At 40.2% G+C, this 11681-nt stretch overlaps 1 non-coding gene across 1 annotated transcript; it reads left to right on the forward strand.

The window, feature by feature from the left end:
* Positions 1 to 5266: 5266 nt before the first annotated feature.
* Positions 5267 to 5340, forward strand: TRNAT-CGU (transfer RNA threonine (anticodon CGU)). The gene has a single exon. It is a non-coding gene; the product is annotated as a tRNA-Thr (tRNA).
* Positions 5341 to 11681: the final 6341 nt, after the last annotated feature.

The following is an 11681-nucleotide window of genomic DNA, read 5'->3' on the forward strand; positions in this document are numbered from 1 at the left end:
CCTGGGAGGTAGAGGTTGCAGTAAGCCAAGATGGCGCCACTGTACTCTAGCCTGGCTGACAGAGCGAGACTCTGTAAAAAAAAAAAAAAGTCAAAAAGTTAATTTGAATCAGTCACTGTGAGTTCTAAGGGTACATGGGTACCTTCTGGCTTCAATCTATATTCATAATTTGCAACATTATGTAAAAACCAAGCTCTCAATGTCTGCTATCAAGGACTTCTGAAACCAGCCACTTTATGCCTTCCTAAACCAGCACTGCATTTTCACAGAGCCTATCTAAGTCCCAAATACAAACAAACTTTAAACTCCTTATTCCAACTTGTCTTCTCTCAATTTAAGAGTGAACGGACAATTGATGTGGACTCTGCATTATATGCATGGGGTATAAGGCCCGGGGGGAAAAAAAGACTTCCAGATCCTCCATAACTGGGTCCCTTGTCAAGAACCAAAGCTCAAACTTATCCTACATTTTAAGGGGCCCCATCAGTTGGGGGACAGAAGGGACAGAAAACAGCATTAATGTGGGGATGAAAAGCTTGTTTCAGGATTTGGAGGTGCTGTGGAGATTACGGTTCAACTCTGCTCTTGATGGTCCAAACTAATCAGGTCAATGTTCACAATTCCCTTCATGCAAAAAAGAATAAATTTGGCATAATATATTCCATCATTTGTGATTATTTCTCATAAGTTTTTTTTTTGGCAAATTTAACTGTCTCTTTATGTCAAACTTGATTCAGATTTTTTAATGTGTGCATCAAAACATCAGGTTTGATTCTCTCTGTTGAGAATAAAAGCTTCTCTAGAGACAAAACAAATATCAAATTAAAAATAGAATTTTACATTTGGCATATTTGACTGAATAGCAAATAGTTAAAAAGAGTTTAACTGAATAGCAAAAACTCAATTCCATGAAATCATGTTTTCACAATAGCAGGTTCTGCTTAGAATATCATACTAATTGCCATGGCTAGTTAGGGAAGGATCACTATTTGAATCTAAAGAGCAGTGACATCATATTCACTTGAGGAAAAAAATGCATGAGGGGACAAAGAGAGTCATTTACAGTAATCACATAGTTTTCAGTCTAACAGAATAGGTTGTGCTGCTATTCAAAAGGAAAAGCAATAATAGGAGGAACTTGATGAGTCCAGAGTGTCTATGAGATACTAAGTTGGAAATGTCTTATAGGCAGTGGCTATAATCATATGGTATTCTAAAAAGGTCTATGTAAGATATTTGGAAGTTATCAGTATTCCAAATATGCAAGATATTTGAAAGTATTTTGGAAGGTTCAAATATATGAGTGTATGGAACATTCCTTTGAATACCATCTCAGAAAAAAGGGCAACCAAACATGGAACCTAGAAAACATCAACATTAAAAGGTTGAATCTTCCACTTGCACTAGATTTGCAGGTTGGAAACATATTTCACTCAAGCCCCTGGGAAGTTCTTGGCTAGAATCAGAGATTCCATTCCCACAATTTCTCTATAGAGCTACACATTTGACATATTCAATATCCAATTACAATGCTCACTATGACCACATAAACCAGTGGAAGATTAAGTATTTCTTAATTAGGGTTTTAAAATGCTATGAAAATAAAAAACTAGTCTTTCTGAGCTCTTTGTTCCCTGCATATACCTTGTCACATAGCCTCCCCACAGCTTACCACTTACACACAGGCTTGGAAACAATCCGGAAGTTTGAAAACAAAGAAGAGACAAAAATATCAGGCAAACTCACAAAAAGAAAGAACTCAAGGACTTAAAATCATGTGAGGTGGGATTTTGGACAACACTTATTAAAAAAAAACAAAGAAGGGTACTGCAAAATGCTAAAAATTACAGTTTAAGTGGAGATAAAGATTTTTGTGTTTTTGATATTCATCCTCAAAATAAAGCAGCAACTTTCATTCAGCAGAAATTCAGCGGAGACCCAAGTGGAAAGGCAGACACAATTTAGTAATTGACTTCAATTTATTGCGCTCAGTTCAAGAAATATCAGTGGACAAAGAAATAAGTAATATTATAAGAGACAAATAAGAATAAAACATTGACCTGATAGATATCATAACATTCTTTATAGCGAATTTTTAACTGCCCTATTTTAAACTGCCCAAGAAATTAATGAATTGACTATACAATGGTCCAGTAAGAAAATATCAAAATACTTTTTAATTTAGAAAATTCATACTGTACTAGAAAATAAAGATGGAAATCAGCATCAAAATATAATCAGAAAAGTATAAAATGTTATACTTTAAAAATGTCAAATGCTTCTAAAATATCTTGGCTCAAAGAGAAAATCAAAACTAAAATTACAGGCTAGGTAGAATAGAATGTCAATAAGACAACATATATCATTACCTGCGGAATGCTACAAAAGCAGGTCAGAGGAGAACATTTGTAACTTAAGTGTATCTTTTAAGTAAATTAGAAAGATTTTAAATGACTGAAATACTGGTTAGTATTTCACTTCAGAAACAAGTAGAAGACCAACAAAACACACCAAATGAAAGCAGAAGAAAGGAATTAACAGGGAAAATCTGTTTACATGCTAGGAGAGCTAAGAAAGTATTTTTGTAAATAAAACTGAATTACAAATCTGTAGAATGTCTAATCAAGGGAAAATATAAAATTAGAATTCAAAATTAGTGATGAGAGAGGAGACATCTATAAATAGAGAGGAGATAGGTGTCTTAAGGGAAAAGCTAATATTATTTGCAACTTTATATCTCTGTGTCTGATAATCCCTAATAATCTAAGCATAGTGAATGAGATAGGATTTAGGACAATATAAATTACCAATATTGATGTGACAATAATGAATAACATTGATTGAAAGCTTGAATGGCCCCGGCATCATGCTAGAATGTTATAAGCAATAAGTCATTTAATCTTCAGTATCATTATCCCTCAACAAATAAGAAACTGAGAATCAGAGACACTCTATGACATACTCAAGTGACACATCCTCATAGAATAAGAACCACAGAAATAGATGAAGAGGCTGTCAAAAGTCTTTCCATTTCTAAGCCCCATGAAAGGTCCTCATTCTCTTAGGCAAGTGCTGTCAAATTGTCAAGGATCAGGTAATTCTTGTGGGTTGAGTAGTTTCAGGACATAAAAAGGGGATGACTGCCGAATCCATTCATTAAGGTTACCAAAACCAGACATAAACAGAACCCAAAATAAAAACAAAACGTATCAAATGAGAACAATCCAATTCATACATCTAAAGGTCAACATATCAAATAAAATATTAATAAGTAGAATCTGGCTGGTGTGTGTAAGAATAATGAATTCAACAGAAACAAAATTCACTCCAATAATTCTATTTTAAGTATCAAAACTCATTATTTAAAAAATACCACATAGTGTTTTCATGACTTCTGTGGCTAAACAGGCTAGAATCTCCATACCCCAAGAGATTAGAGCCTTCATCCAGCGCTTTGGACTGCTTAGCCACTTTGCCTCCATGAAAAGCAATTCTTTTAGAACGTTGTGTATATTGCCTTCTGTATTCCCTTTTAACATACACTCATCGGGAATTTCATGTCCTCCAAACTGGCAAAAGTAGAGTTAAAACTGTGTGCACAGATCTCAAAGATTCCCACTTGCCAAACATCCACCCTGATTATCTACCCTGTAATGAGTCCTCCCAGATACTGAGAAAAGACAGAATTATTTTCGGGGAGTTCACTGCCCCTCTCTCCAGCCAACCAGGACCCAGGAGACACGAGTTTCGGTCCCATCGCTGTCTTTTATGTTATCCGGGTGTGAAGCAGGCAGTAGCCTTAGCCTTTACATCTGGGAGAATAAAATCCATTAGCTTCTAGAAAAATCAGTCATTAAGAAAACGCTTGAAAAACCCCACGGCCGACCTGGCTCTGGGGCTGAGACAGCGCTTAGTTGACGTCTCATTTTTGCTGGCTGTGTTTAGGAGTAGGTGGCAGAGAGTTATTTTTAATGTGCACAACCAGAAAACAGAGGACATCCCCTCCCCAGTCCCAGCCTCCCATCTACCCACCTAGGATTCGAGTCCCTGCTTTTTAATAAAGCCCTTACTATGAGAGACGTGGAAAGAAACGTCTGTACAGACAGATCTACTTTTTTGCTGACTGCGTTCAGGGCCTTAATTCCCAAAGTCCAGGACGGGAATCCGTTTGCATTTGATGCGTGTCTTCGGATCCTACCGGGCCGGAAGAGGCTGTGTCCTGCCCTCTCCAACCCCACGAAAGCATTCTGGGCGGATCCCGGGTCTCCCCTCCCCATTCCCAGCCTCCTTGTCCCTCACTCCTCAGTCGTCTCAGTCCCCGCCTGCCCTGGGGGCTTTGGGCCCCGCAGAAGCACCTGAATTCCGAAGGCCCCTCCCCGGCCCTACGCGGGGCCTGCTCCTGGACGCTGAGCAGCAAGCGGTTCAAACCCCGCGGGCGGGGCTCCTTGCAGGTCCCCGGAGGGATGAGAACCGGGACCCCCGCGGGGAGTGCAAGGACGGGTTACAGAGGAGAACGCGTTATCTGCTCTGGGAGGTGATTTTCAGAACTGAGGGGGGAAAAAAAAGAAAAAGAAAAGAGAAAAAAACGAAAAAAACAAAACAAAACAAAACAACAACAACAACAACAAAAAACAAGCCCAGGAGGAGCAGAAGTAAACAAAGGGTGGGAGAAAACTGGGCCAAATGACTTTTTCTTGGTCAGTCTTAAAGTGTCGACCAAATTCCTTCAGGGCAAAGCTGCAGAGAGTCCCGACGCCCCGCCCCTCCCCCACCTCCGTACCCTTCCTGAGAGGCCCCACACGACACAGAACTTTACTCTCCTCTTGAGAATGACATCACAAGACCTGAAGAGGAGCTAAACGGGCTGACACCTGTAGCTGAAGAGTGCCTTAACGCCGAGTCCCACGGCTCCATGCGAGAGATGCCTGTTCCTCCTCTGACAAATTTGGCAGCTTCACGTACCCTAAGTGAGTGACTTTCAAGATTCGAAGGTTTTTTAAAATTATGTATAGATATATTCCTTTTAATGGTCTTCACGTATTGTATAGCTTTCTGTAATGCTCTTTCTTGGATTAATAGAAAAATCCCTTGACACTATAAACAGGCGAATACGTTTCCCCGTGTATTCGTATGTCTTCAAAAGAGACTGAGGAAATGAAGCATCTCTCGAGTTGGCGTATTTTTTGAAGACAGCAGTTAACACTCAATAAACTCATTTTGTCAAAGTAAAATGAGATAGATTCACTTTTAAATGGCGCTTCCGCGTGGCTCTATGGCTTAGCTGGTTAAAGCGCCTGTCTCGTAAACAGGAGATCCTGGGTTCGACTCCCAGTGGGGCCTGATGTTTTTCCCGAGAAAATCAGCTGTTTCTGAAAACTGTTTTCTTGATGAGGAAAGAAATTGTCAAACAGCAGTAGAACACAATTGGATAAATTCCAAGTTCTTTAACTACATCCTGCTCAGATTCCTTACTTTTAAAAAGTAAATGCTTAGGAGGAAGACAACGAAAATGCAAAGCACTGCCAAAGAATAACGCATGTGACCCACCTCTATCAATTTCATATGTCTTGCTTTAAACTGTGGTAAAATGTTTTTGAGCACTTACAACGTGTTACAGTTTAAAGCATGTAGATAACTGTTGTAGGCTTGCAGGTAAATAAAATCTTTCTAGATTCTAAAAATCTCCAGCTCTATAAGATAAGAAATTAATGAGCAATGAACCCATTAATAGATACAAACAAAAATTAGGACATTTGCAGGGGCATGCTTGCCTTTTTTTTTTTTGAGATGGAGTCTCACTCTGTCGCCCAGGCTCCAGTGCGGTAGATATTCTCATGCCTCAGCCTCCAGAGTTGCTGGGATTACAGGCGTGTGCCACCATGCCCAGCTAATTTTTGTATTTTTATTAGAGACGGGGTTTCACCATGTTGGCCAGGCTGGTCTCCGGTTCCTGCCTCAAGTGATCCGCCTGCCTCGGCTTCCCAAAGTGCTGGGATTACAGGCGTGAGCCATTGCGCTTGGCCTGTTTTTTACTTTTTAATGAGAAATATTTTTACAATGTGGCTACTATGTTACTCTAAGTATCGTAAGTAGCAAGGTAAAATAATTGGAAAATGGTCCCTTATGTCTGGACCTCACTGCTGTACATTTTGATTGGGACCTTGTTGAATTAGGTCACATTGCCCGTATTCAAACCTCAGCTGCTCCACTTGATGCCTAAGGGAGCTTTAGCAAATTGCTCTAGCTCCATGAGCATCACTTTCCTCACATGTGGAACTGAAATAGTAATAAGCCTACCTAATATGGTTGATGGGAGGGCTTGTTGAGTAAGTACACACAACATAGTTTAGAAGGCTATTTGGCACCTAAACAAGCAATAAATTTCACTATATTGCTGCTTTTTTTTTTTTTTTATCATTTTTCTTATTTATTGAACAATTAGGGCCAAGTGTTTAATCCTTTTACTCTGAAACTGCCTTTGCAAAACTATGGCAGTGAGAGAAATCTGAGATGGCTGTGGCTGACTCCATCTTGCTTCTAGCCTCACAGGCTGGCTGCCTTTGCTCATTTCTGGGCATGGACCAAGTTAACTGTGGAGTCCTAATTAGGGAAAAGGAGTCAAGCTGGCAGGACCAAGGGAAAGCAAGAACAGAAAGCAGATAAGCTATAAGTCTGCCTTTCTTCATGGTCCAGGACACATAGCCCTCTTGTACAAACAATTCACAATCTTCCTGTGCTCAACCATCACCACACACCTGCAAGGTAGCTCATTTCAACTTTGGCATTATCAGTACTGCACAAAGCCCTTTTCAGTTTACAGCATAAACACTATTCTATAAAATCTCCAGCAAGCCTTTGTTTCTTTGCAGTCAGCTTCTCTCATGCTGATTTGGCCACTGCGTTCTTGCAATCTATTTTTATACTTTCTCTAATAAATCGCCTTTCTAGGGTCTTTGCAGAAGTAATCAAGTTATGATGAGGTCATTCTGGATTAGGGTGGGGCATAATCCAGTGACTTGGATCTTTATTCGAAGAAAGAGAGGGAGATTTGGACACAGAGACACAGACACACTGGGAAGACGGCCCTGTGAAGATGGAGGCAGAGATTGCAGTTACTAGCCACAAGCCAAGGAATGACACTGCCATTGCAAAATTATAACTGAGAAAATTATTACAGTAAAAAAGATCTGACCTAACTGACTCCATCTTGCTTCTAACCTCCAGGCTGTCCTTGTTCATTCCTGGGCGTACGCTGAAGTAACTTTGGGAAGAACTTAGTTTATAGTTTAACTTTGAAACAAGGATGATAACAGCCCTTTCCCAAAACAAACCCCCTTCCTGCCTAGGGACTAGACTGCTTTTGTAGGACTAACAAATTAGCCACAAGATTAGAAATTATGGTTTAGAAGTCATGCGGCTGGAGGTTACAAGATTCTGACACTCCCCAAATTGCTACTAGTGATAATATCACTATTCTATTGTAAAACCTAACAGATGCTACACTCAGTGGATCAGCCATACCACCCAGGTCAATAAACTGGCTCATCTGATCTCGTGGTCCCCACCTAGGAACTGACTCAGCACAAGAAGACAGCTTCAACTCACTATGCGTTCATCTCTGACTCAACCAATCAGCACTCCCAACTCACTGAACGCTACCCACCAAATTATCCTTAAAAACCCCAATCCCCATGTTTTGGGGAGACTGATTTAAGGGATAATAAAACTCCAGTCTTCTGTACAGCCACCTCTGCATGAATTAAACTCTTTCTCTATTGCAATTCCCCTGTCTTGATAAGTTGGCTCTGTCTAGGCAGCAGGCAAGGAGAACATGTTAGGTGGTTACAGGAACACCAAGGATCTCTGGCAATCATCACAGTTGAAAGAGGCAAGGAAGGGTTCTTCCCAAGAGCTTTTAAAGGAGCATGACCCTGTCCACACCTTAATTTTAGACTTCTGGCTTCCAGAACTGTGAGAAAGTAACTTTCTATCACTTTAAGCCACCCAGTTTGTGGTAATTTGTTATGACATCCCTAGGAAACTAATGCAAAACATTAAAACAAAATTAGTGATTTATACTAGCAAGTAAATGAAATCCATTATTTTTCCTAAATAACAGACGACATCTGGGACAGTCACACCTCAGCTTAAAATTACAAATGTAGAGTATTCCACTTACCTGGTTGTTTTACACTAGCACAGAATCTTGGAAACCCTCTCAATTCTTTTTCTTCTTCCTAGTTTGTTTTTTACAGGCCACTACACCTGAAACAGCCATTGCAAAATTATGACAGTAAGAGAAATCTGGCATGCTGACTTCATCTTGTTTCCAGCCTCACTGGTTGGTTGTCTTTGCTCATTCCTGGGCATGGGCCAAACTAATTTTTGGAGAAATTTAGTTTATAATTTAAATGGTAATGCCCCTTCCCAAAGACTAAACTGTTCTTATAAAACTAATAAAAGGCCACCAAGTTAGAGGATAAGAAGGTCTGAATTCTAAATACTTACCAGCCATTATTCTGGAAGTAATATGATTTGCAACTTCCCCAATTACTCTGGCAGATAACATCACTATTGTACAACCTACAACATGGTGATGTCTTTTCAGGTTTTTGCATTTCTGACAACCACATGTCCTCACCTGGACCCGCCAACCCCTCCTGTGGCCTCCACCCAGGAATTGACTCAGCATGAGAGGACAGCCTCAATTCCCTATGATTTCATCTCCAACCCAACCAATCAGCTTGCCCCCTACCCTGGTCCCCTGCCCACCAAACTGTCTTTGAAAAGCCCATAACCTCCATGCCTTCAGGGAGATGATTTGAGTACTAATGCCATCTCCCATGTGGTGTGGCTGAGCTTGTGTCTATTAAACTCTTTCTTTACTGCAATGTTGTGATCTTTCTGGGTGCAGTGGACAGGAAGGACCCCTTGGGAAGTTACACACCCATCCCCACAATGGTGTAACTCTGTGAAGTTCTCCCATGAATTGCCCTTGGCTGTTTGGAGACATCTAGTAGATTACACCACCATTCCATTCCCAGCAGCTGATAACTGACGGATGGGGGGAAGGAGTATAAAAGTCAAGTCCCTTGACTCAGTGACCACTCTGCTATGCAATTTATATTCCAGAGCCCCTGTCTCATGGGTCAGGCCAAGGCTAGACTTTATGTGAGACCACATCTTTGCTTTGTTACTTTTCCTTCCCCATCCAGAGGATCATTTTCTCAGTAAGTCACATACTCAGTAAGGCACATCCCTTGTCTTGGGGTATGCTTTAGAGAGTCTGGCTTTGTTTCCCAGGCAGGAGTGCAGTGGCGTGATCTCAGCTCACAGCAACTTCTACCCCCTAGCCTCAAGCAATCCTCCCACCTCAGCCTCCCAAGTAACTAGGACTATGGACGCGGGACACCACGCCCAGCTAACAAGTCTGGCCTAAAAAGACTTTCAAAGTAAATTTTTGGCCAGCCATAGTGGCTCATGCCTGAGATTTCAGCACTTCAGGAGACTGAGGCAGGCAGATCACTCGAACCCTGGATTTCAAGACCAGCTTAGGCAACATGGCAAAAACCCCTCTCTATCAAAAATACAAAAGTTAGCCAGGCATGGTGATGCATGCCTCTGGTCTCAGGTACTGGGGAGCCTGAGGTGGGAGGATCGTTTGAACCTGGGTGGGTGAAGGTTGCAGTGAGCCAACATCGCACTGCACTACAGCCTAGGTGACAGAGTGAGACTGTCTCAAATGATAATAATTTAATAAATTCCTTTTACTAATTCTCCATATTCAATCAATTGAACAAAGTTGTCACATGGAAAAGTTCAGCCCAAGAGCTTTACACATGAGGAAGGCATTCACACTGTGCATCAGATCCTGAAAATGAAAACTTTGAACATCCAGTGTGGAGAATGTGAGAGGTACCAAACAAATTGGTGGCTGATTGACCTTTCTGTTTTCTTTCAGTGTCTTTTTTGCTTTGAATCAGAAAAGCAAATTCCATTTGAAAGTCATTACTCAGGATTTATCTTCATTATTGAAATTTACAAGGTGCAAGACCCTGTAAGGTATTCAGTAAAGTACCTATACGTTATAATTGAGTATGAGCCCTCAAGTTATGACCAACTAGTGCATGAGATAACAGCTTTAAAAAAATAAGACCTACAATGTAAGTCTTGTAAGTCTTTAAATTATTAGTTCCGTGGGTATGATGTAGCAAATAGAAATATTCTTCAAATAAAAAGACATATAATACAGTATTTCTATGAAATTATCCTTCAAAAATGAAGGAGAAATAAAGACTTTCTCAGAGAAACAAAAATTGAGGGAATTTGTACTCAGAAGATCTGCCTTGTGAGAAATGATAAAAATTCTTGAGAAAGAAGGAAATGATACAGGTCAGAAACTTGGATCTACATAAAGAAAGGAAGAGTGTTAAAGGAGAATTAGAGAAAGTAAAATAAAACATTTTAGTTTTCTTATTCTTAATTGACCTAACAGGTAACAGTTTGTTCAAAATAATATCAACAATGTTTCAATGATATAGCTTACAGATGCTGTGAAATGAATGACAATAAGGTCATAAGGGGCCAGAGGGAGGAACTGGGAAGACTTATTAATACCTGTAGTGGTGTAGGGTAATTCGAAAACGGAGTTGAATTAGTTGTAAGTGTATATAGCAAATACGAAAACAACCACTAAAAATGACAAAACTAGAAATATAGGCTGGGCACAGTGACTCATACCTGTAATCCCAGCACTTTGGAAGTCTACCTTGGGAGAATCACTTGAGGCCAGGCACCACTGAACTCCAGTCTGGATGACACAGCGAGACTGCCAAAACAAAACAAAACAAAACAAGCCAGGCGCAGTGGCTCACGCTTGTAATTCCAGCACTTGGGAGGCCGAGGCGGGTAGATCACGAGACCAGGAGACGGAGACCACCCTAGCTAACACGGTGAAACCCCGTCTCTACTAAAAATACAAAAAGTTAGCCAGGCGTGGTGGCGGGAGCCTATATAGTCCCAGCTACTCCGGAGGCCTCGACAGGAGAATCGCTTGAACCCGGGAGGCGGAAGTTGCAGTGAGCAGAGATCGCGCCACTGCACTGCAGTCTGGGACAGAGCTAGACTCCGTCTCAAAAAAATAAAAAAATAAAAAAAAGAGAGAGAGAGAGACGAATCGACTATTAGAGCTGGAAAGACTTCAACAACCCTCAATCAGTAATTGACAGACCCAGCAGGCAGAAAATCAGTAAGGACACAGTTCAACAGAACAGCACCACCAATCAACTGTAAATAATTGACATCTATAAAATACTTCATCCAACAACATCAGAATACACATTCTTCTCAAGCTCACATTCACCAAGGTGGACTACATTCTGGACCATAAAACACATTTTAGCAAATTTAAAAGAAAAGAAATCATACAAAATATGCTACCAAACAACAATTGAATTAAACTAGAAATCAGTAATGAAAAGATAACTAGAAAAGTACAAAATACTTACAGATTAAACAATATACTTCTAAATAACAGATAGGTTAAAGAAGTTTCAAGATAAATTTTAAAAACATTTCTTAATTAAAATGAAAACACAACTTATCAATCATTTGTGAGATGAAGTAAAAGCAGTGTTTGGAGGGAAATTTATAGCATTGGATGCACATATTAGAAAAGAAGA

Source organism: Macaca mulatta, chromosome 4, assembly GCF_049350105.2.
Source record: "Macaca mulatta isolate MMU2019108-1 chromosome 4, T2T-MMU8v2.0, whole genome shotgun sequence".
NCBI classification, from domain to species: Eukaryota; Metazoa; Chordata; class Mammalia; order Primates; family Cercopithecidae; genus Macaca; species Macaca mulatta.